At 35.6% G+C, this 24849-nt stretch overlaps 1 long non-coding RNA gene across 1 annotated transcript; it reads left to right on the top strand.

Annotated features, from left to right (window-relative positions):
• Positions 1-12524: 12524 nt before the first annotated feature.
• On the top strand, positions 12525-20443 carry LOC149090101 (uncharacterized). Its single transcript, XR_016193164.1, has 3 exons — positions 12525-12589; positions 18633-18822; positions 20193-20443. It is a non-coding gene; the product is annotated as an uncharacterized LOC149090101 (long non-coding RNA).
• The last annotated feature ends 4406 nt before the right edge of the window (positions 20444-24849 follow it).

Here is a 24849-nt window from a genome sequence, read left to right as displayed (position 1 = left end):
TACACATTTTTGTCGATGTTCAAAAAATGGTACTTTTAAGGATACATTGCCAAATACAAATTAACTCTCTTCGTTTGATTATCCTCTTTTGTATGCAAACACAACGAATAGGTGAAGAAATTTAACATTCAATCGTATATCATATTCCTTATTATCATTTTCTTATGCATTAGAATTTCATAGTATAAGAAATCATTCCGGAAATCTATTCACCGATAAATACTCCCCCTCAAACCTTATAACTGTCAAAAAATACCCAATGTATCTAACATCTGTACAAATTGCATTTCAAAGGAAAGGAACATCTATGCATATCACCACAATCAGCACAACCTTGCTGATTGTGGTGATATGCATAGATGTTCCTTTCCTTTGAAATGCAATTTGTACAGATGTTAGATATAAGATGCGAGTAGTAGAATTAGACGAACAGATTGCCCCCCCCCCCACCACATGTGAAATTCTCTCTTGGCATATTAATATTTCTCAATATACAGGCGTTTCTCGCTTTACGCGATTGATTGGTTCCGCAAAATAGTCGCGTAAAGCGAATTGAATTTTACATGGGAAAAATAGGACGTTGGTTTTCTCTTCAGAAGTATTAAAAAATTGAACATAACAGCAGAGGAACTTTTTTAATGAATTAATTATTAAAACTAATGAACAAATCCCATGAATTTGGGCAATATGAATGAATGAATTATATTAATACGTTTCTGTCTTCACTACTTCTAATTGATTCTAGTCAGTGTGGATGTTTTTTTTTCCTGAAAAACTTGGTATGTGTGTGTATGATAAGCTAGTAACTCTTTTTAATGAAACAGTTGAGATTCAGATGACCAGAAGCATTTTTCGTCTCCTTATTATAACTTCAGTAGTGTTATGGATGGTTAAGCCTTCCACTTAGCGGTTAGGTGGTTAGGGGGCTCGTGATCGCATAGGAAAAAAAACAACTTATTCAAAACACAATTAAATCAAGTCGGAAACGAGTCGAAAGAGACAAAATAGTTTCAATCACGCATTGCATTTGGCACATATAATCACCAATTTTAGTTGAATTTTAGATGGGTTAACGGATATATATAAACTAGTTTGGGGGGGGGGGGTCACAATTAATATTAAATATTACCTTTCAAGGCCTGGTGGAGTCAAAACAACTTATTAGTTCAGAGACTGGGGTTCTCCTAATTATACAGTGGATTTTGACACAGGTGATCCTATACGTTTGGATGATAGTCCAGAATCACGGGCTGTTGAATGATGATCTCGAGTCCAGAATCACGGGCTGTTGAATGATGATCTCGAGTCCAGAATGGAAGTGCACCAGATCGTCTCAGGCTCACATTTAACTATGTAATGTCTCTTCAATTTGCAATCCCATTTCCAGGATCAAATTTCAAACCGAATTTTGTAGGCTGGACTTCCTAAAATCAACTTTGAAAAATTGCATTGCAGCGAAATCGCGTAAAGCGAGGGATACCTGTATTGCCTTCTTCGAGCAATTTACACGAAATTTAACCGAAACTTAAAATTTTGAAATAATTCGATATCTGCAGCGGGATTTGCAATGCCTTGAAAGAGAAACCCTTTCAAAAGAAAAATTGGAATGATAAAGGCTATTCACAGAAATCCTGGAGGAGATGTTAAACCATCAAATACTTTTATATTCGAATCAACTAAGCACATTTATTCAGCTAAGATAGTCCCAAAAGTGCTGAGCGTTTTTTTAGGGGATTTACCTCTATTCTTGTGTTCTTTTTTTTTTCCCATGGCACATCCCAAATTCCGCTCACCTGTAATTTAGCTGGTCTGGAGGGGAAAATGTCATCTATGTGGCTTTTTATAGTAGTTACACAACTAAATGATTTTCCACATAAACAGTTATAATTGTTTATTAGTTTCTATAACTACCAGCAGTTGAAGTTTCTATGATTACCAGCAGTTGAAGTTTCTATAATTACCAGCAGTTGAAGTTTCTATAATTACCAGCAGAATAACTCAAAGGTACGCGTCTCCCTATTTCTTGACAAGCCAAGAACAATTTTTAACCCTTGCATTTTGGAGGGAAATACCGTATGTGGAAACATTGCTGTGCATTCTTTGACAATGATAGAAAAGTAAGTATGAAAACAATAAGTGACATTTTCAAATCTATATAAATCATATAGATAGTGTATGAGGTGTACACTGTACTGAGGTGTAACACTACACTCTACCAGAGGTGCAACATCCCATATTTTTTTAACATCGACAATAACTTTTTTTCTCATGCAATCGCATTCAGGGAGTACCTCGTTTCTCTTAATATAACCCCTTTAAAATTTATCTTCTGGATTTTTCCATGCTTGATAATTGAAAAGTTAAAATTATCCTTTTCACTGCATTTTAGAAGCATGTTTCAAACACTGTTTACCTGATTCATGCAACTGTTGATTGAGATTTTGAGAGAAGTTTCTTCTCCATATACTTCATACATACAGTATTTCTCCCTTTTGAACATTCTTTTTTGAAAACATACAATGAAAAATCGTGGAGTGCCTAAAATGTAACTTTAAATAAGCAATATTCAACCCTCTATGGTTCACCCCAAAAAAATATATTGTAAAAAAAATTAATTTTACAAAAAAATTTTTTTTTTTAATTATATTTTACAAATACAGATGGATGTGAATGGGTGCTGTAGTCAAAACAATCCATCAGCTCAGAAGTTTAATTAATTGGAATAGAATTTTCATTAGCTACAGGCAGTTGAGTGTAAAATATATATACACACACACACACACACACACACAGTTGTTTTTATTCTACTGTTACTTATGAAACAGATAAAATTTTTCTTAGCAGAGTTGAATAATTCTTGTACTTTGAATTTTATTTTCAATTTCCTCAATTTTTCGTACGGTTTTATAAATCTCCGAACGCAAAATTTCAGCAGCTCTCAAAAAAAAAGACACCATCAAAAAAAATCAACTCCCTCTAGATAAAAAAAAGTATTTTACTTATTCTGCCTTATTTTGTATTGATATTTATAAAATATCAAAAAATTTAGAAAATAAATTGGTATAACGGGTTTTTTGGCCATATGTTTGCCATGTTCAGTATATTCAAATAAATACCAGACCATATAAGGTTAAACTCCGTAAAAGTATTCTACATACACAGATTAAGATAAAAGACAGACTGTACATCTCAGCAGGTTTTCTACATTTCCATTTTCCAAGTCTTAATAAGATGAAATGACACAATATCAGCAGAAACATGAATTTACCAAAACGTTCAGAGCTATCTGGACGGCCTAATGTAAAAACAGCAGCATGCAATCGGAAATTTGAATATTACCAGATATTTCAAGTAATTTCCAGTCACTATTTTCCTTTAGAAAAAACTGTGTGAAAGAGTTTCTGAAAATCAAATATTAGCCATATTTCAATTGATGTAAATGAATACGATATACAGGGTGTCCTAAGATATACAGGGTGCTGCCTTTGCCTCATCAACCGTTCGCCGTAAGGAAGGTATGGTTCTAATTTAAAAACATGCTCAAAATGTGTTCGGGAATCACTCTGTACCAGTTTCAAGAGTGAAAATACAGCGTGTCGTAAAATAAAAAAAATCTAAATTTTTGATACAGACACCCTGTCTTAAAATACCCAATAAGAAAATTGTCGCCCTGTCTCTCCCGAATCCAACATGAAAAATTCCGCGTTTCCGAGTGCAACATTCGCTGAAATATTTGATTTCGGAAGTTGGAGATAACTTTTACCCCACCTTTGTGATAACCCCACCTTTGTGAGGGCCATGGACCGGGGGGCATATAAAAATTTAGATTTTTTTTTATTTTATGACACACTGTAAACTGATACAGAGTGATCTTCTAAACATATTTTAAGTATTTTTTTAAATTATTACCATACCTCTACGACGAACGGTTGATGAGACAAAGGCAGCATCAGGACTTACAGGACACCCTGTATATCGAATCTCTAAACGGAACTTCAGAACAAATGCAAATATGTTTATTTATTTGAAAATAGGAGTCGTGACCACAATGGAATGGAATCTCTTCTACGTATATAAATGCATTCAGTCCGATAGTAAACCCACTTTATAAGAAACATTAACATCAATGATGTTACTGCAGATCCCATTTCGAAGAATTTCAATGCATCACACACTATAAAAAAAACCAGAAATAAATCTATACTTATTTATCGTGTGGTAACTGTTATATTTATTCGAATTTATAACACACGAGAAGCTTTTTTTTTTAATAAAAAGAATCTGAACTTTGAATAATGTTTCAAATTCCGATTCTATTGATCATAAAATTCACGGATTCGAGACATTTTAACAATAAAAGTCTAGAGTCAGAAAAGAATATCAAGGATTTTTCAAGAATACCAGGAGTTATTGGTTAAGTTGAAATTGATAAATTATTTCCAACGAGAGTTATTGTCGCCTTGGACAAGCTAAGGTTACGTAAATATCGCACCGTAGACAAAAGAGGTGTCTTCCTTTTTTTTGTGTTTGCGTGTGTGAATTATATGATGGAGTGGAATAAGATTTTCGAGATGGCTGCTCAACTGTGCGAATTATTTCTCACTGCTTACGGATAAACGTTTAAGGTCAGGTTATGAGTGTGTGTGTGTATCATGTTTTATGATTCGTACCTGAGATATACCGAGATACTATAGGCTATAACATCTTAGACCCCCGGGTTTATATGAAAATGAATGTTGTAAATTAAACATGAAGTAATTCATTCTTAACAGGCAATAAAATTGTGTTTTCTTCATACCACAACGTGGAGTTTCATCTAAAATTTCTTTTATTGAAAACTCTGGGTAAAATACTTGATTCATAATGAAGATCTTATGCTAATAATTAGAGTCCGAAAGTTCAGGTGAAATGCCATAAATGCTATTTTTATAAATGCCTTTTTTTTAAACTTTTCCTGTCGTGAATGTCTATTTCTACATTGTTCTATGTTTATCCGTGAATTTCCAAGGCTATATTCTGTATTGCTCAGATATTATAGACATTGAGATGAAACTAAAATGAATTGCTCTTTTCAAAAAATTTCAGTTCTTGGTATTAATTATCATCAGAAAGACCTTCCGTCTCCCCCAACCTATCCAGCACTAACTTTAGTAGTTCTACTAAAACTGGTGTTTCCCTATCCCAGTTCCATTTCAACGCAAATGGACGTAAGTGTCTGACAAATAGACATCTGACAAAACTTAGCACTGCCAGACATAGAAGTGGCAAAGATTTTTCATCTCTTCTACACTTAGTTTTCAGACAGCAATCAAGGTAACTCCATACTCTCATCGGGGTTGTGTAAGAGCACTTTTTAATTAACCCTTCGGCTAGCACATTATGAAAAAATGAAATAATCATTGTGTAAATTTTTTGGTAGATCATTTTAGTTCTATCTTAGAGCCTTAATACAAAAACAATTAAAAAAAAAAAAAAAAGTATTCAGTACGCATCGAATTAATCGACCTGGTACTTTAAAGTACCGTCAGCACTACACACACACACACACACATACACACTTACAATAAAAACAGAAAAAACCCCAATTCAAATATGCTGAATAATACAGATGAATGAATATTTATTTATTTTACCACAAAGAAAACCATAATTTGTTTCATAACTTTGTTAAGGGAACACATTTGTGGGGCGCAGTAAGCAAAAGTGTAGCAAACACTTTTTATGTGGGAGAAATATCTAACTTAATTTTATTAATTAACATTATTAAGAAACTTGTGGTCCCACATTTGTGCTGTTATCTGGTAATTGTAAATACTTGTACAACCTTCGTACTTCGAAATACCAACACCCAACAACGTATGTAAGGGATGTTACGGGGGTTAAAAAGAAAGTAATACTGTTACTTTAAAATGCCGTCAGTATTCGAAGGGTTAAAACATAGTTACGACTATTCACTAATTACTGTTCTTTAATTTCACCCATCATTATTTTTGAATATTTATAGTCATATTCATTATAGCGCAATTTATAAATTATGCACATTATCTTCATCGCCTGATTCTAGTGAAGGTTATGCATTAAAGTAACCTTCGTTAACAAAACGGGACATTATTACAATATAAGTCAAGAAGAGAAACTTACTGAGATGTCCCATACATATGGCTATGTAAATGAGCAGGTCGAAGCGTCAAACATGTACTAATAAATCTTCTTTTTTTTCAATGTTAGATATCGATAGAACTGCAGACAAACATTCCTTCAATGTGACGAACTCTAATTTTATGAATTTTTCAGAAAAAAGCCATAAAAGAGTAAAAGCAAACGCGACGGAAAAACTATCGTCATATCCGAGGTCGTTGCGTTTTCTTTAACATTATAAGCAAGGTTCATTAACATAGTCCACAACGTTATACAATCAGCCCAAATCGCCAATTATTGCCGTTATAGCCTAGGTATTATTACAACCGTGTTCACTATAACCGAGTTTGACTGTATTTTGTTCGTTTATTTTTGGGGGGAAATATTCATCCGATGTAAATCTTCGATTTCCGAATCTGTGCTTCTGAAATATCACTCATTTTTTACAATAATTTCACTCATAAGTATTGCACATGAAGAAATGAAAAATATGGTTCGGAAAACAATCGCATATTCATTTGTATACTGAAAATCGTCTTTCTTAGTTACACGGGATAAAATACTGTATACAATTAGTTGTAGGGTGATCCTTGAAAAAAAAAACAACCTATTACGAATGTGAAGATATATGATGACTACAATCAATAACAGTAGAGCATATTTTGAGTTAGATAGCCGATGAAACAATGAAAACCATTGTCCAATCACTGTTTCTTGTTATTTATTAGCTCTCATCAAGTCGTGTCGGAAAGAATTTGTAGGTAATTGGGATTTCGTTGTGGACTATACCGTAGTCACTTGGCGTCTTTTCTCGTAGTCGTGAACCCGGTGGAGACTGAATATTTTTGGGAATGTGATCATATGTAAGCGTGCGTGTATGTGTGTGTGTGTCGATGCATCTTGACCTTTATAGTATCAGGACCCATTGGGTGCAGAAACGTGAGCTCTTTCTATATTTCTACGACGTAGTGTATTTGCTTCTCTTCAACGTGTCGAACGATTCTTTTGTTGTTGTTTTTTTATGTATTGTCCCCGACCCCGTGAGAGAAAAAAATATTTTTTCTTTTGATCATCTTTTCGGTGGTTAGTGGTTCTTGTAATGCGAGCGTAGTGGAATCCCTCTTAACGGACACCCCCCTCAAATGCGGTCACCCTACTTTAACGGCCAAATGATATTTTGCCCTTGTATAATAAAAGTATGTATTTCAAGCCACTGATTAACGGTCACCCCTCTTTTGCGACGAATTTTTTTGTTCCGCCGTTGACCGCAAAAGAAAGGCTTTACTGTATTTGTCGTTCGGTTTTTTTGTTGTTTTTTTTTTGTTTTTTGTTTTTTTTAGTCTTTTCCGAAAAAATAAGTTCACTTCTTAAATCAATTCCAATTATAACCATCGGTACACAGAAAAACCTCGATATAACGATAATCTGTGGCCCAAGGAAAAATACCGTTTTAGAGAGGTTATTATTATATCGAGAGATAGCATTATATCATAATTCACCACCAAATTTATGCTGTAGTTGGCATTTCTTCTGAATTACTAAATGAACCTTCTGTTTTTATCGCAATAAAAAATTATAATTGATTAGTTGGTTAATAAAATTCAGTTAGTTATTTCGCACAATAAAGTGGTTTATCGTACACCACTATTGTGTACTACACAGAAAGTAGCTTCACGGAAATTTCATTAACACTTTCGAAATGTGAATTGTGCAAATTCCAATGTTATTAAACACCCCCAAAAGAACAAAAACTGGTGAAGAATTTAAAAAAAATTGTTATAGAGAGATTCATCGCAGTAAAGAATATCATTATATCAAGAAGAGTTTATTATTAAAATATAGGCAATTCTCCAAACAAGATTTGAAAAATATCGTTGTAGAGGAATTTATCATTATAACGAGTATCTCTGTAGTGAGGTTTTATTTCTGTAGTTTATTATCCCAATAATTCCGAAGGACTTTGGTAAATGTTATGAAAACCATCGTCTAATTATAGTTTCTTATAATTTATAAGCTCTCATCAAGTTGTGTTGGATAGAATTTTTTTGTAGGTAATTGAGATTTTTTTTATTAAGACTTTTTAAGTGACTTTTGAAGTCTTAATAAAAGTCACTTCAAGTCTTTTCTCATAGTCGTGAACTCTCTAGTCCAGTGTTTCTTAACCTTTCTGAAAACGAGGATCAGTAAAATGTCTGGAAACAATTTGACGGACCACTTGTGTCCCGTGTTACGGTACAATTTTGTTTAGTGTGATTTGAAGCAGCCCTTTATTTCCACAACCTTCAACAATTTTAGCAAAATTAGCAAATTGCATTCAAAGCAATGAATTGAAATTTTTGTCAAAACTTACTAATATTCCGTATACGCAATTCCGTTCGCAATTTCCTGCATTTTCCTCAATGATGTATGGTAAATGAAGGTATAATTTTTTTTTTGAACCCGTATGCATATCAGTAATATCAATTACGAGGGGGTGAATAATGTTAAGTCTGCCTGCGGACCACCTATGCCATCGTCGCGGACCATTGGTTGAGAAATGCTGCTCTAACACGGTGAAGACTGGATATTTTCAGGAAAGTGGTCAAATCAATGCATCTTGACCTTTAGTATCAGCACCCATTGGGTGCAGAAACACGCGTGTGCTATTTCTTTACTTATAGTATATTTTCTTCTATGTAATGCCTCGAACGATTCTTTTGTTGTTGTTTTTTTTTAATGTATTGTAGTCCCCGACCCCATAAGAGAAGAAAATTTTTTTTTCGACCAATGTCCTTGCGGCGATGGTCAGTGCTTCTTGTAATGCCACCGTAGAAAGTTGTTGTTAGGTTTTTTTTTGTTCTTTTTTTTGAAAAAAAGTTCACTTCCTAAATTAACTGCAATTATAACTATCCGTATATTTCCAAATAATTCCGAAGGACTTTGGTCAATGTTATGGACAGCCTTGACTGCTGGAGGTTTATTTTCCCCCTCTCCCTCTCATCCCAATTGTTCATTTGTTTCACGGATGGTGACCACACGCAGGAAATATGTGGAAACGAATGGAAAATAAAAAAATTATCAAAAACGAGGAAGAATCATCGAAGTTGTCTTTTTGGGATAAAGAGCAGAAGACATACTCGAAGTTTTTTTTTTTTTTTTTGTTATATGATTACTCTCTCTCTTTTATATTGCATTTTGAATGAAACAGTGACCATCAGAGTTTGTAGTTCCGAATAGAATTGAACAAGTAACGCGTTTACGGGAAAGCAATTGTGAACATGATCTCTACAAAGCGTTCTATCCGAATCTTACATCGTTTGCAATGTATCGTTTCCCCCCCCTTTTTTTATGCGTAGCACGGTAGATATGTAGATATTGAGAAAATACTTCAAGCATCTCCCACTTTCATTTCCAAAATGTACGACAGATGGCAGCACTTCTCAGACACGAACCGCGTATTGCATTGCTCCGACATCATAAATACGTTAGGGTCATGCATACACACACACACAACACTTGCATGCACTGTTCGTTAAAAATGTCGAGGAATGTTATCAAAGTGAGGTGCACTTCAGTAGTTGTGGTACATATTTAGAACCCTCGGGCAATAAGAGCAAAAGGATTGTGTGTGTGTGTGTGTGTGTGTGTGTGTGTGTGTGGTAGTGTTTATAACAATAGATTCAATAAATACGTTCTAAATTCCAAATAATTTATGATTCCAATCCTCAGCGCGGGATAACAGAATATTTCCTCTATTTCTACTGGTCTCTCTCTCTCTCCGCGTAATTTTCCATATATTTTCACCGATCCGCAAGTGGGAGAAGGTTGAAGAATGCCTAAGATGACTTTGCATAGCAATTACCATCGTTGGGCATTTTGAATGTTGTGGCGTTGTATTTGTATTTGTATCGTATCCAACTTATAGGGACCCTCAATTTGCACCTCAAAGGACTCATATCGTATGATTGCCCTGTTTTCACTAGCCGGATGGAATCCACCATGCTGTTCACATTTGGCCCAAGTGTATATATATATATATATATGTGTTATTGCCAAAGCCGCGGAAGTGGGCTCACTTCGTGAACTGGCCTCCCTGTTGATCTAGCCAATGTCCGAACTTCGGGCTTTCGCTGGGCTTTGCCGGCCCTATAGGATATCACTAGGATATCGATTTTCAGATTCCTTTTATCGTTAGGGTTGTCATAGTTAACCAACCATATTAGCTGCAGCTAACCATAATAATTATGGTTAGCTATGTCTAATTACAGGAAATGGCCATAATTATCACACAATAAATACGCCAACGTGGCAATGACCCCGAATCATAGGGATCGATATATATAGGGGGGCCGGTTAAAGCCCGGCGAAAGCCCGAATTTCGGACATTGGCCAGCCCAGTTGACTGGCCAACTTCGGGATTTGGCAATAACATATTATAGCCGACATCCTCCCCTCCTCTATGTAATATAGAAACGAATTTTTGAACAAAATTACACGGCTTATACACGAGTATATACGCTTAGCCTCGTGTGAAATATTGCCTACAGAGCCTATTTTAGATGTTCACAGCCGAGAACTTCATAAATAATAGATGCATTGAGGAGACACACACACACAGCTAACTTTGCCATAGAATGAATCATACCGGAAAAAGACGTTTCTTGGTTTTCTAGACGAATTTAATAAGCAATTCTGTGTGTAAAGCACTGACTTGGAACTGAAAATGGTCATTTCTGATTCTGTGAGATATCTCACTGGTTCCTGTTAGTTTAATTAGCTCATCAGTCGACATTGTTTGATGCTGGTATGCTCTTAGCGTAATACGTGTTTAGGATTATCTGATTCACCTCCAAATGTCATCAATTAATTGATCATTGATCATTTTTGTCGCACCGCGGTCATTTTCTGCACACGAGGACTAATTAGACCGGGACCTACAATTTATTGCCGATTCCGAACGGCAGGATTGTTTTTTATACTCGTCGAGAGGTTGGTGCGCTAACCTCTCGATGGGGGACTCCCTGCGGTAGCAATTTTCTCTGCGGTCATGTCGCCGTTTCTGTTTTACCCCTGCGTCAGGAAAGTGTTCTGACAAGGACGAACCGGGTATCGAACTCGCGACACCTCTAAACATCCTTTGGTACTTTAGGCGAGTATCTTATCGACCAGGGCTACCGCGCCCCATCAATTAATGGTATAATGATAATTTCATTCTGTATTTGTTATATTTCTGTATTAAACTATCAGTAGGCCTATACTCTATTAAAGAATCATAAAAAAATTTTTTGTTGTAGTGAAACTACTCCGTTGTGCGGTCGTGTGGGCAACATGCTGGATTCTTTTCGCGAGGATCTAGGTTAGAACCCCGTTGGCGGCACATCGGTGGTCGGCTGAAGTTGATTTCCTATGGTTTTCCAACGTATTTAAGAAGTCTCTCGGCAGAGAGCACGCAGACCATCAACACGATACTTACATAACATGAATATGGGAGGCAGATGGCATCACTAGTATGACACGAAGCAAAAATAATTCTGACGACGTAAATATGTTAAGGCAACACATAAACGCAGAAGACTGGCTCATTCCGGCATGTACCGATTGATAGGAAATTCCCCAAAGGAATGTTTACGAGGTGCATATACGGTTAAGTAGGAGTGGAAATACTCGCATTGTTGAAACGTCACGTGATATTACATAAGTTAATGTTGACAAACTTTCTCGCTTTGTGTCATAAGTTCCGACGAATCACATTCATAATTCGATGGTAGTGAATCGAATAAACGATTAAATGAACGCAGACACAATTCGAACGGCCATCAGAAAGGGAGTTTCTCAATTTCTGTATTTTTCTTCCTTTTCTTCTATGCTTCCCAGACATTTCTAGTAATGGTATTGTAGTCAACGAAAGACACGAAACAAAACACGGATACATGTAGGAAATGTTTAAAAGAACGAAATTGCTGCCGCCTCCACCACTTTTTCATTCAATTCGAATTGCAAAGAATAAAAGGGGTACCCGGGATATCATAACATAATAAGCGAACATCAAAACAAAATGAGAAAGAGAGAGAGAGAGATCGGCTCTGACCATTTCAAACCAAACAAACTAAGGCTAAATAAGAACGGCCTTGGGATTATTATGTGCCGGCCCTGATTACGATAGAACACGAGCCTCTTCTCACTTTCGACAACTTTGTATCCGCTTTTGTTTATTTGTTTCCATTAAAAAACCCTTTTTTGTGCACAAAAAAAGGATACAACCTCCTTTTTTTGAATTTTTTTTCTCCTCATTTTTATTTTTTCATGCTTTCGAGAATCAGTGACATGCGCACAGAATCAAATGTTATACACACACACATATATAAATAAGATTGATGAGAAATATTTCAGAAAGTTGATTCTATCAATTAAAATTAGTGTGCTTAGTCATTCGGATTACGTGAGAAGACGTTTTCGGATTATGAAGTCGTTGGTAAGTATTAGCTCGTACATATAGCTTTCTCCTTCTTTAAATTTAAAATAATTTTTTTTTAATTCTTCCTTCTGATAAGCATGGCCGTGATAATCAGTAATTACTCAAAATTTGCTAACACTTTTATAAATCGATAATCTTGAACAACCCTCCTCGCCCCCCCCCTTCCCCAACACTTACCCACGTTATCGCTTTCCAGTTTTTTTTTTCAATCATCATTCAAGTCATGATTTGCAAATGCTCTATATTTTTCTTCCTAATGTGGAGATTGATTAAAGTGCAATTACAGAACAATTTAACAATCAGCTTAAGTACAGTTAAGGTACGAAAAGAAAGGAAATTATTTCTTGGATATCAAAGAAATTTTTTCAAATTATTCCTTTATAGTTTGAGAGATAGCGATATGAAAATAATTACGGATAGACCATTAACCCGATTAACCCAAACGAACAAAAATAATGCAGTGATTTAGCAGTACATTTATTATGAAAATGATGAAATGATACAGGTGGGCCATTTCACATGCTGATTTCAAATGAAGTGAAAGCTTTCTACAACGTTACTCAGTATAACGATAAATCCTCTCTATAACGTTATTTTTGCAAGTCCTGTTTGGCCGTGACAATCAGTAATTACTTAAGATTGGCCAACACTTTCATAAATTGATAATCTCGAACAACCCCCTTCCTCTTACCAAATTAAAACTACATTTTTTTTTTCAATTATCATTCAAATCATGATTTGCAAATATATATTTTATCTTAATTTGTAAAAAAATTCACGAAACTACACACAGAACAGTTTAAGCCTCTATGGTTCATCCCTATAAAAACGGATTTAAAAAGAAAAGTGTTTTTTTTTTTAAACATGGGTGCAACGATGTTGTCACCATATTTTTGATTGAAACAATGTGAACACATCAATTTAATTCATTAGAGTCAATTTTTTGGTTGCTAAAATGGTTAATTAAGGATAAAGTTAATAGTTCAATTTCATTTTAGTGTTATTCTATAGACTTGCTTAACGAAGGTGAATCGTTTTTACCTTGAATTTTATTTCCAGTTCCCTCAATTCGGAGTAATTTTACAAATCTCTGAACACAGAATATTTTTTCTTTACATATTGACGTCGATGACATCTACAGTCAGGGTGAACGAGAGGTCTTGTTCACATTTTAAAAATTAATAACAGATCAAAAAATTGACATAAAAAAGATATGGTTTGTATTAAAATAGTTATCATGGCCTAGAGTTTTTTTGATAAATGAAAAAAAAAAGTTCAAATTTCCCTCATAGGTGCCACTGTAAAAATGAAAAAATCGGCATAACACATAAAATGCAACTCAAAGAGTGTATAATTAATGTTTATGACAATTATCGTTTCGTAAAACTACCATATTTCAACATGAGCATCCTTTCACCCGTACAGATAAAACCTGAGCTAAAAATGGCGGTCATACTAAAGTGTGATAGCTTTATGTTACGCAAATTGCTATAACATTAATTATGCACTGTTTCTGTTGCAATTTAGGTGTTATGTAAAATTTGCCACCTGTGAGTGAAATTTGAATTCTTTTTTTCTTAGTATTTGATAAAAAAAACTCTAGGACATGATAAGTATAAGTTCAAACCGCACCTTTTTATGCCAATTGACTGGCGTGTTATTAATTTTTAAAATGTGTCCAGTACCAACTTAGCCATTACGGTGATATTAGTGAAATGATAATTGTTTTCTCTCAGAATCGAGTAATCCGTCTATAAGCAGTTATCCGTCTAAACCAAGCTTATAAGTTTTAAAAAGTTTGGCATACTACTTGGATTTCTGATTATTGTAATTTGAAGTTAAAGATTTTTTACCTTTATTTTTTGTTCATAAACTTCAATATAAACAGACATCTTTACTGCCAGGTATCTCTTAATATTGAAATTCATGCGATGATGGAGTGGAAAAACCAAACCTTTCTTGAGAATTTTAGTATATTCGGGGGAAAAACGTTAATTTTTTATGACTTTAATTTGAAATAACATTTTTACTTTTTTTTTACCTCACAATGCATTTATAGGATTTTTTTTTTAAATTAGTCATTGTCCTCGTCTTTCAATTGTATAACAATCGCCGTCGGAATCAGAATTATTATTCAACTATACTGTATTAGGATGTACATAGGTTTATTCCGAAGACAAATATATAGAATAATTTCCGATTATGCGATGTCACGGAACAACCATAAAAAACTGTTTCAGCAGACGAAATTAATCCTATGAAGACAAGAGCGTGACTCACGTTTTTGTTTTTTCTTCTTTTCTCTTCCCGTCTCGAACCCAGTGGCCTCAACGTGTTTATTTATTTATTTTTATATTCATACTTTTTTTTGTGTATACAGTATTACATTTTTTAATGAGTAATAGAAAACAACTGATAAAAACATACTGATTCAAGTCATCCTCGCACTGGATTTGTAATGTACAAAATTCCCCAATCAAATAAATCAAGGGGCATACTATACCTTTGAAGTGATTTAAGCTAGTCAACTCCCGAAAAATTAATCCAATTTTTTTCCTCGAAAATTCGTATCAATCGTAGTGATCGCGAATGTGCCCGTGATATAGCGATATATAACTCGTTAGATCTTAATTTCATCAGTATTAGCTTCGCTTTTGCACCCATGCATGCAGTTTGATATTTCCTCGTTAAAAAGTCTCGCCACAGAAAGCAACAGGGCTACAACGGTAAAATCTTCAATCATTACGCTTCACTCGTAGTGATAAAAATTGATGGCAGATGGCAGCACTACACACAACAAGCAATTACACAGAGACAAACTTTTATGTTAGGGCAGGCATCTTCAACCCGTAGCTCGCGAACAGCACGGTGCTCCTTGGAACATCCAGAGTGCTCGATGCTCGTTTCCGATTCCGTGCTCGCGAGTACACTTGGTCAAAGTTAAAATTAAAAACCTTGTACAAATTGCATTTAAGGATTGAAATCAATCCTGATTTCGTGCATTCGTATGTCCAACTTCACGTAAGAGTGCTCTTCTTTTGATGATGGATACGGGTAGTGCTCGCGACTAGAAAAAGGTTTGAACAGGGGCGTCGGAAGTGTTTCGAACCTGTGGGTGCCCGTCTTGAGATTCATGTAGGAAATTTCGATTTTGAATCAATTCTGTGGGTGCTCGAACCCGCTCTACAAACTTCCGTGGGTGCTCGAGCACCCACAGCACCCCCGGCTCCGACGCCACTGGGTTTGAAGACCCTTTGTGTTAGGTTCACAACACGGGCAACATGGACACATTCCAACATGTGCCAATTCGTTAGAAGTTCAGCGGAAGAATATGGACGAGGTGCATGTGTGATTTAGTAGTAGTCATGAGTAGTAATGGTCAGATATTTCCCGACTCGTCCCCTGTCCTTCCTGCACCCAACCTAACTTCAAAAACATTTTTAAATAAGTCACCGCCCGCTGCTCTGTACTCGTTGCAAGTGGCTAATTAATTACCATACATTTTTAGACCATCTCATACCAGTAATTTTCAAACTTTTTTCTATCTCATGGCACATTTTATCGATTAAACTCTGCAGCAAACCTACAAGGTGAGTTCCATAAGAACTTAAAGAGTAAAATCATTTAAAAAAATTCAAGAAATATAGGTACAGCAAAGAAAATAATTTATTATTTTTCAAAGGTCTTTTTTTTTCTCTCATATGATATGAAATGCTCCCATCGTTCAATTCACTTTTTAAGGCACGTACACAAGGCTTTTTGTGGAAGCTGGCTGAGTGAACCCTGCACAAATTTCCGACCAATTCCATGGGTGGAGATACGGGGGGGGGGGCAAGGGGGGCCCAGCGTCAAAGGTGGAGTCGACTGATCTAATGCGTGTGTGTATATATATGATTGACATCATCGTCATCGTGCCGACGCCTCCCCCCCCCCAGACTTCCATGTGCATGGCCCCCACAAGGCCGGGGCTGACAGGGCTCTAGCCTTGGGGCCCGGGATAATTCTCATAATTTTTTTGCTTTTTCACGCTGTACATGAACTATAGAAGGGCCCATGAGAAGTCTGACCAGGGGGCCCGCGAAAGATCCCAGCCTGGGGGCCCTACTCCTGGATGTGGGGTCCATGTCTAGTTCCGCCTATGACCAGTTCACGACGCTTTCTCGATACGCGTTGACACCAACTTTTTAAAACTGAAACATAATATGTAAATGCAATATCAAAATCATGTCACAACCCCTCCTTACAGTCCGGATCTTGCACCATGTGATTTCTGACTGTTCCCGATGTTGAAGGAGAAGCTCTGTGGGAGAATTATCAGTTATTTCACCTGTGTAGGATGCGCTGAGACACCTTCTAGAAAAAGCCTCCTCTATTCGTTTGGAGAAGTAGATTGGACGATTGGACCATTGCATATCATCTCAGGGTAGATACCCTGAAAAATAATAAATTAATTTTTGCTGCACCCCTATATATATTTTGTAGTTTCTTTATTTTACTCTAAGTTCTTGTGGAATGCACCTTGTCGAATGAATATGTTTTGTATGGATTTCATATGTCATATATTATATCGAATCCCGTTATAACGAACACCAAGAGACCGGAAAAATCACTTCGTTATAATGAAATTTTGCTATAAAGGAATTCCATTGTTCCTATGCAATCTTATCTGGGGGGTTTAGAAAAGTGTTCGTTACAACGAAATTTTCGCTATAACGGTATTCGTTAAAACGGGATTCGATTGTATTACAATAATGATCTCTGGTCCGAATGCACTTTTTATGTTTCAATATACGTATTCCATCTTCAACGATAAGTCTTTTATAACGCATGTGTTTCTCCTGTCCCTTGAGTATCGTTAAATAGGATTTTCACTCTGTTATAATAATGTTACATATTTTTCGTGTCACACGCTTCGAATTGCCATTAGGAAAGAGATTAGAACTTCAGAAATTTCGTGTCATATCCCTGATCAATTTCTAGACCGGTGGCTTTAACCAACCGAGGGCCAAATTAAAATTACCCCCGAAGCCCTCGGGGCACCAACTCATACTGAGGTATTTATAATTGCAACACGAATCTTCATGCTTCTCATGTAATTCACAGTGACATCTTAATAGATGGGGGTCAATGGGGCTCCCGAGTTAAAACAGGGACAATAATAATTGAAGATATTTATTTATTTTATTAATTATCAATTTCGATTAATTCTAAAATAATTTCTTTCTTCAATTCTGAAATAATTTTTTTCTTCAATTCTAAAAAACTTTCTGGTTAGTTTTTATCTGAAATCACTTTGATGGTTCTGTAACTATTTACTTCAAAAATTCTAAAATTATTTCAGAATTATTATACATATATCTTGAAATCAGTTTTTTTTCCTTTCTGTGATTCTGAAATTATTTCTTTCGAAAATTCTGCATTTTCATCAGTTCATTCAGGAATTATTTAATCCGTCAATTCCAAAATTATTTCTTTCATTTATTCCAAAATTAAATGTTTTTCAATATTTTCAACCATTTTCTGAAAATGATCGGTGGGCCACGACAAAAACCACCGAGGGTCAAACGTGGCCCGCGGGCCATACATTTAAGACCCCAGCTCAAGGCATTTGAGTACACCTTTGTTGGCAAGAAAACATGAAATGCATATTTCATCGAGCTAAAATTATTGTGCCAAACACTGTATTTATTACCAACCATTAAAATATTTTTTCTGTGCATATTAACTCACTAAGAATGCGTGAAATCTGCATTTCATCGCGATTCCCGTCATTTTGATTGATGTCTAAAAGAAAAATGAATTAGTATTGTATATTTATTAACTTACGATAATAATTTCGCCAAAGAAAATCATATTTTGTTAACATTATACGGCATATTATGCATATTATATTGCGTATGACTTATTCATAACTTTTACGAAGCGTTTGGCAACCTCGTTTTTCAAGGTTGCCTTCCTCGTAAGCATCACCCAAAAATAATAATTATGTCAAATAATCCACAAGTATGTGTTATATCATTATTTATTTATTTATTTCTAGGTGTTTCTCGCACTTTTGTCGCTTTTAGCAGTGGCTGTGGTAGCAGGATCATTGTCGCATTATCATTCCCATTACTGGCCTTACTATTATTACTACAAGGGCTGGCCATATTATTACTACGATTATTACTGGCCGTATCACTATTGGCCGTACAGCCATTATCATTACCACTGGCCATATCACCTTCACGGTAAGTCTTGAAAGTAGTCAAATCGCATCCTCATTAGTGATGATTTTGAAATTTCGTTAAGTGTAGGCTTATATAAAAGGGGAAGAAGAAAAGTCCCAAACTGATTAAAAACAAACAGTTGCAGGGAAGCTATGTCAGATTTTCATGCTCGTAAATGAAAATGAACATTTCTCTTTCAATGATGTATCACATCGATTCAGTGGTTCCAGGGATATTCTGGTGGGGGGGGGGGGCACAAGTGGAAACCAGATAAAAGGGCAGCCGCAAGTGTTGGATGGAGGCACAGACAGCTGGAAGAAATAAAAATAAAGCTTACAAGTGAAATATAGTGAGGAAAAAAAATCTGACTATTTTCAGAATCCAGCAGCACTGTCCATAGCCTCCTTAACCCTTGGGGCTTATGTCCATAGGGAGCTTCACAATGAGATCTGGTACTATGATTTTCTAGGTAGGTAAATGTGTAAACTGCTTCTGTAAACTCCAGCCAAGTATGAGATGCCAGAACATCACTTTTCCCGAGGAACCATGAACCCCGTGGCGACCATGCGTAGAACCCCCTTCCCCCGCTTCCCACAAGAAAGAAACTCACTGAACTCTAGCCCAGGGTAGGTGCACACCATGAGTAATATGTCGGGAAGGGTGGTGTAGGGTCGTTGTGAATCGTCTCGTATTTCACAGACCAATTTTTTTCATACAATTAAGCTTTTGGGAAGCATGATCAGCACCCTCCCCCCCCCTACGGATCTGTGTAAATTTTTTGTTCTTCATAAATTTAGTTTCCACTAAATTAAATTCAATAAGTAGAAAGGGTCTCGCTACTGAATGAGGGTAGGGGCCCTGGATAAGACGGGAGGGGCCACGAGAAGAAAATATCCTCTGAAGGGGGCCATGGGCTAAAAAAAAAAGGTTGAGAAACACTGCATTACTTAGTAAGCTTTCAAAGCTATGCCTGAATTAACGATACACAATTTGCAACCAAAAAAAATTTATCATCTTTGATTTTTGTATTTTTAGACCCTACAGACCCTTGAAACTTTTATTCATCTTCATTATGTAAACATCTTATTCATTTCGATAGCTTTACGATGACAAAAATTATAAGATAAGCAAATTTGTTGCACCGGGATTCGTACATTCACCCCACGCGAAGAAGGATTCTTCATGAAAAATTAATGCAGTTGTGGAGTTTTCCCATGCGGATCTATTTGAAACATAAGTACGAGTATACGTTCATATGGTACTAAATATTTATGATGTAAATGTTTCATAAGTATCAATAATTTTGCAGCATTATTCAAGCCGTAAGAAAAATTTATGCTATAGTTACGTATGCAATGTTTCTAAATAACGGTTCTTTATTTCAATTTCAGTGTGAGCATGAAGGTATTCACTTCTTAAGGAAAAAAGAAGCAGCTGATTGGATAATCAGTTTCTGTGGAATATTCGTTCATCAGCCATCCGAGAAAAACTCCAGTTCTACCTTAAATACTCTACTGCCAGTTATCACTGCCTCTTCTAAGTCTGAAAAAAAAATACGACATTTTGATTTCCCTCCATGACAATTCACTGTGTTTCAATTTTTTATGCATATTTTATAAAATAAAAAAATATACATCTTTTCTGCAAAAATTTGTAAGAATTCAACGATTTAAAAAAAAAAGGCTTTTAAAAACTTATGTAGTTTTTTTTTTCTATCCTGATTTTCATATTTTCATGCATGAAAATATATTGCGTGAAGTTTCAGATCTCGTAATTGAAATTATTCACGAATACCCATAGGCGTCGAAAGTGTTTCAGACCTGTGGTTGCTTATATTGAGCTTTATGCAGGAAATTTTCATTTGTGAGATTTAATTCTGACGGTGCTCACACCTGTTCTACAAAACTGTGGGGAAGCATCTACAGCACTCCCTCCGACGCCACTGCGAATACTTTTACATCGATTATATCGAAATATTATTTCAGATTATTTCTTGGAGACTGAATTGAGTTTTGACAATACAATATCTTCAAAGCTACACTGCATACATAAAAGCCAGCTGTCTTTGGGAAAGGTAGACGTAGAAGCAGCTGGATAAATTCATAAAAAAATCTATATTACGGAGACTAACATCCTCCATCATGCATAGGATTTTGCCTAAATGGAATGATATCAAAGTTCGATTACCTTTCAACTACTTTCTTTAAGGGAGAAAATTTTAGTAATTTACTGCGGTTAAAAATAGATTAAATATAAGTGCACAAGTATTGAAATGTGTATATAGCAATAATCACAAGCATTAGTAAATCGCTGCAAATGCGCCGTGAATTCACTGCAAATGCGCTGTGAAGTCACTGCAAATGCGCTGTGAAGTCACTGCAAATGCGCTGTGAACTCACTGCAAATGCGCTGTGAACTCACTGCAAATGTGCTGTAAAATCACTGTTAATGCTACTTACGATTGCTGACACTCTTTTGATGAATAAATGCAGTGGTTCTCAAACTTTTGTTAACTGCGGCTCCGTTGCCCAATACACGTTTCATAGACGGCTCTCCAGAATAGTTTGGTGGAAAAAGTTTCACTTATAAAACAGCCACTTCAGAGAATAAATAGGCACACAAATCAATGTCCCCCCCGCGAGCTTCTGACAAAGGTTGACGACGCCCCTAGGAGCCGTGGTGTACACTTTGAGAAACACTGGTCTAATTTGATTCCATCATTATTCACAAACTGTTTCATCACTGAAACAGTTATTTTCCGGATATTATGCTGAGGTGAGCTCGGAAAGAAAGGTCATCATGACTTTTCTTGTCATGATGACTTTTCTTTCCGAGCTCACCTCAGCATAATATCCGGAAAATAACTGTTTCCTTGATATCTCTGGCTGAGAAAAAAAGCCATCTATATCTCTCTAAACCGTCCCACCCGGGGGCCATTTCCTGAAGTTAAGAGAGGCTACTAATGCCTCTACTTCAGCGCCTCACGACACAGTGCGTGAAATTTGGAAGGCAGATTCATGTATCTCCAGTGGTGTAGATGGTAGCATGCTTGCCCGGTATGCAAGAGGGCCTGGGTTCGAGTCCCGGCGGAGACGTGATGACTTTTCTTTCCGAGCTCACCTCAGCATAATATCCGGAAAATAACTGTTTCCTTGATATCTCTGGCTGAGAAAAAAGCCATCTATATCTCTCTGTTTCATCATTATTCACAAACTGGTGAAAATAAAAGTAAAAAAAATGTTACATATCTGACACGATTTCTACGTGCTTGTTTACCGATACGCTATGTACGTAGTTGAAATTTGGGAAACTGCAAACAACCAATGACCGAATATGGTTGTCGTGTAAAAATAGACAACCAATACAATTTTCGAGGGATAAGAAGGAAAAATTATGATTGTTTTGATCATTTGTAAAAATCTTGGCACTCAAGTCAGTCTTAACAGTTAAATGCTCTTTTTTTTTCGAACTGATATTTTTTTCTCGTAGTTACTTACACATGAAGAAAGCCTGAGAGAAAAATAATTAAAAAAATCTATTTCGAATTGTATTGTTTATACAGGGTCTTAATGTGGACGTAAAATCGCCCATAAAGTAAATGTGTTGAAGTAATATTACATTCCAAATATATATATAACTGCCTTCTTTTCCAACTTTTCTAACTAAAAAAAATAAAAAAAATTGGGGTTGCAAGTTCTAGGTAAAGAAAAATGCAAAAAAAAAAAAACCCATTTTAACATACTAGCGAAATCACAGCCACACATACTCTGCAACAAATAAAGAGTTAACTGGGACATCACCAGAAAATTCATAACGAAAACACAAAATAACCTCAGTTTATGTGTGAAGGCAATTCTGAATTTTTATATTCAAACTGGCTGCAGTAATGAACGGTTAAAAGACCCTTTGCAAATGTGTGGACCCTTTGCAAAGCTACACGTACATTTTACGGGTTGAAATAGCGCATGATTAATTCGTTATATTCATAGACTTTTTGTTCCGTTCTCTTATCTAATTCTTTTTGAAAATCAAGAGAATTTCTACTCTACCCCCAAACTCTATATTATTATTACGTACTTATGATCATCCTTTTTTAGCCATCTGCAAAGAGCTGCAAATTTTTTGGGTCCAAGAAAAAAATGTATTTTTCTGTAACTTTAAGGTACTTAAAGTTAAGTTAAATTTCAAATAAAATTCAAATGTGCTTGAGAAATTAGAAATAGCTAACAAAAATTTGACTTCAAAAGCGTTACTTTTGCAGCATTAATTTATTGCCAGGTGACCAGGCGTCCAGGTTCGAAGGTCTGATTCCGGAATACCGGTCAATTTTTGTGTGTCTCGGTAAAACAAAATGTAACATTATTTGGTCTTATAGGTAATATTTATGATCTTTTAAATATATAGGTAGGATCATCAAATTCGCAGTATTTGATGATACTCAGCCGGAATTCGCCGCATTTGATGATACTCAGCCGGAATTCGCCGCATTTGATTATATTTAGAAGGAATTAGCAAATATTTGGAGAGAATCAGCATGATATCCTTGTTTCGTTCATTTGAAATCTACTGCCTCTACTCGTTTACTATGTAATGTTCCAAGCACAAGTGTTTTGATGATAAATCTTAGAAAACGTGAAACTAGTAACTAGTCCATGAAAATTATCTATGATTTCGTTTTCTTCATGGAAGAGGGCATATCGTTCGTCCTTATGCTAGAGACATGAATGCGCCAATTTTTAATTTTGGGTTTATCAGCTGATTGGAACGATTATTTTGCTAAGTTTTGCCAGAAACGCAAAAATGTATCGCCTATTGAAACACATGTTATAAAACATTTTTGGAAAATAACATTGATGTAACATGGGTAGAGTAAACATTCAAATGTCATTTCACAAGTATTGGAAATTCGTACATTCATGTTTTTGGCATAAGGGGGACGATATGAGATATGATTGAAGTGACTTCCAGAAAACCCATGGAGCACCGTCGGAATCCTTATAAACGATAGCAAAATCTGTGTCCACAAATGAAACTTTTTCTTCTTTGCTGTTGGGCTAGAAGCCCACCAAGTTTACACAAAAAAAGCAGGTTTTGGGTTCGGAGAAGTGTATTTTAACCAGTGTTTCCACGATTTCCACACCAAGAAAATAAAATGCAATGGGGATAAAAAAAACGGGTTTTTATAGTTTTTCAAATACATAAATGTCCCCGATCAGAATCTTATGGCCTCTAAATAAATTAAACAAAATGAATATGGAAAAAAATAATAGAAGCGTGACGAACCTAAAATTTGATATCCTAACGGTAAAATTGACGCGTCGCGAAATATTTAGCAACGAAAATCATAAAAGGAAGTATATAAAATACGAAATATTTTATAAGTAACAAAATATTACTCAGATGTATTCTCTGACCCCATGTCCAGAGCAAAGAATGGATCATTTAAACTAAAAAACAAAGCCCATACACAGAGAATAAAATTCCTCGGGAAATAGACATTTGAGGCCACATTCGTTACTTGGCAACACATACGACATGTGACATACCACCCCTAAAATCGAAATTCCGCTCTAAAACGCTTCCTTGACCGAGAAAAAAGGATAAAAATTCATCGAATTATCGATTGTGTCTGGAATTCACAGTTGAGGCCGGTCGTTATATGAGATTTCTTTTTTATACTGCATACTTTATCTAGATGTCAGACAAAAATATATGAATATTTGAGAAACTTTTATATCTTAAAATATATGTGTGTAAGAGATAGATGTGGAAAGAGAGACAAAGGCGGAAAACCCACTTCACCTACCGGTAATTTTGAAGTTACTACAACGACTGGGGTGAAATCGTAAAAAAAATAATAATATAATAACATTTATATATGTGTGTGTATATTTATTTATATTTATATATACGACTGGTTATTTATCGTCGTAGTGTCCCAGCTTCTTTCTATGTCCCTTTTTTTCTGTCTCTCTCTCTCTTTCTCTCTCGGAAGAAATGTTGAATATCTTTTGTTCTCTCTATGGAATCTCCTCTATAAACTAATTC

This window comes from Pholcus phalangioides, unplaced genomic scaffold (genome assembly GCF_987345545.1).
Source record: "Pholcus phalangioides strain wild (caught in Gottingen) unplaced genomic scaffold, Ppha-v1.0 ptg000001l_1, whole genome shotgun sequence".
In the NCBI taxonomy this organism is placed as follows: domain Eukaryota; kingdom Metazoa; phylum Arthropoda; class Arachnida; order Araneae; family Pholcidae; genus Pholcus; species Pholcus phalangioides.
This window is presented reverse-complemented; position numbering and strand designations above follow the sequence as displayed.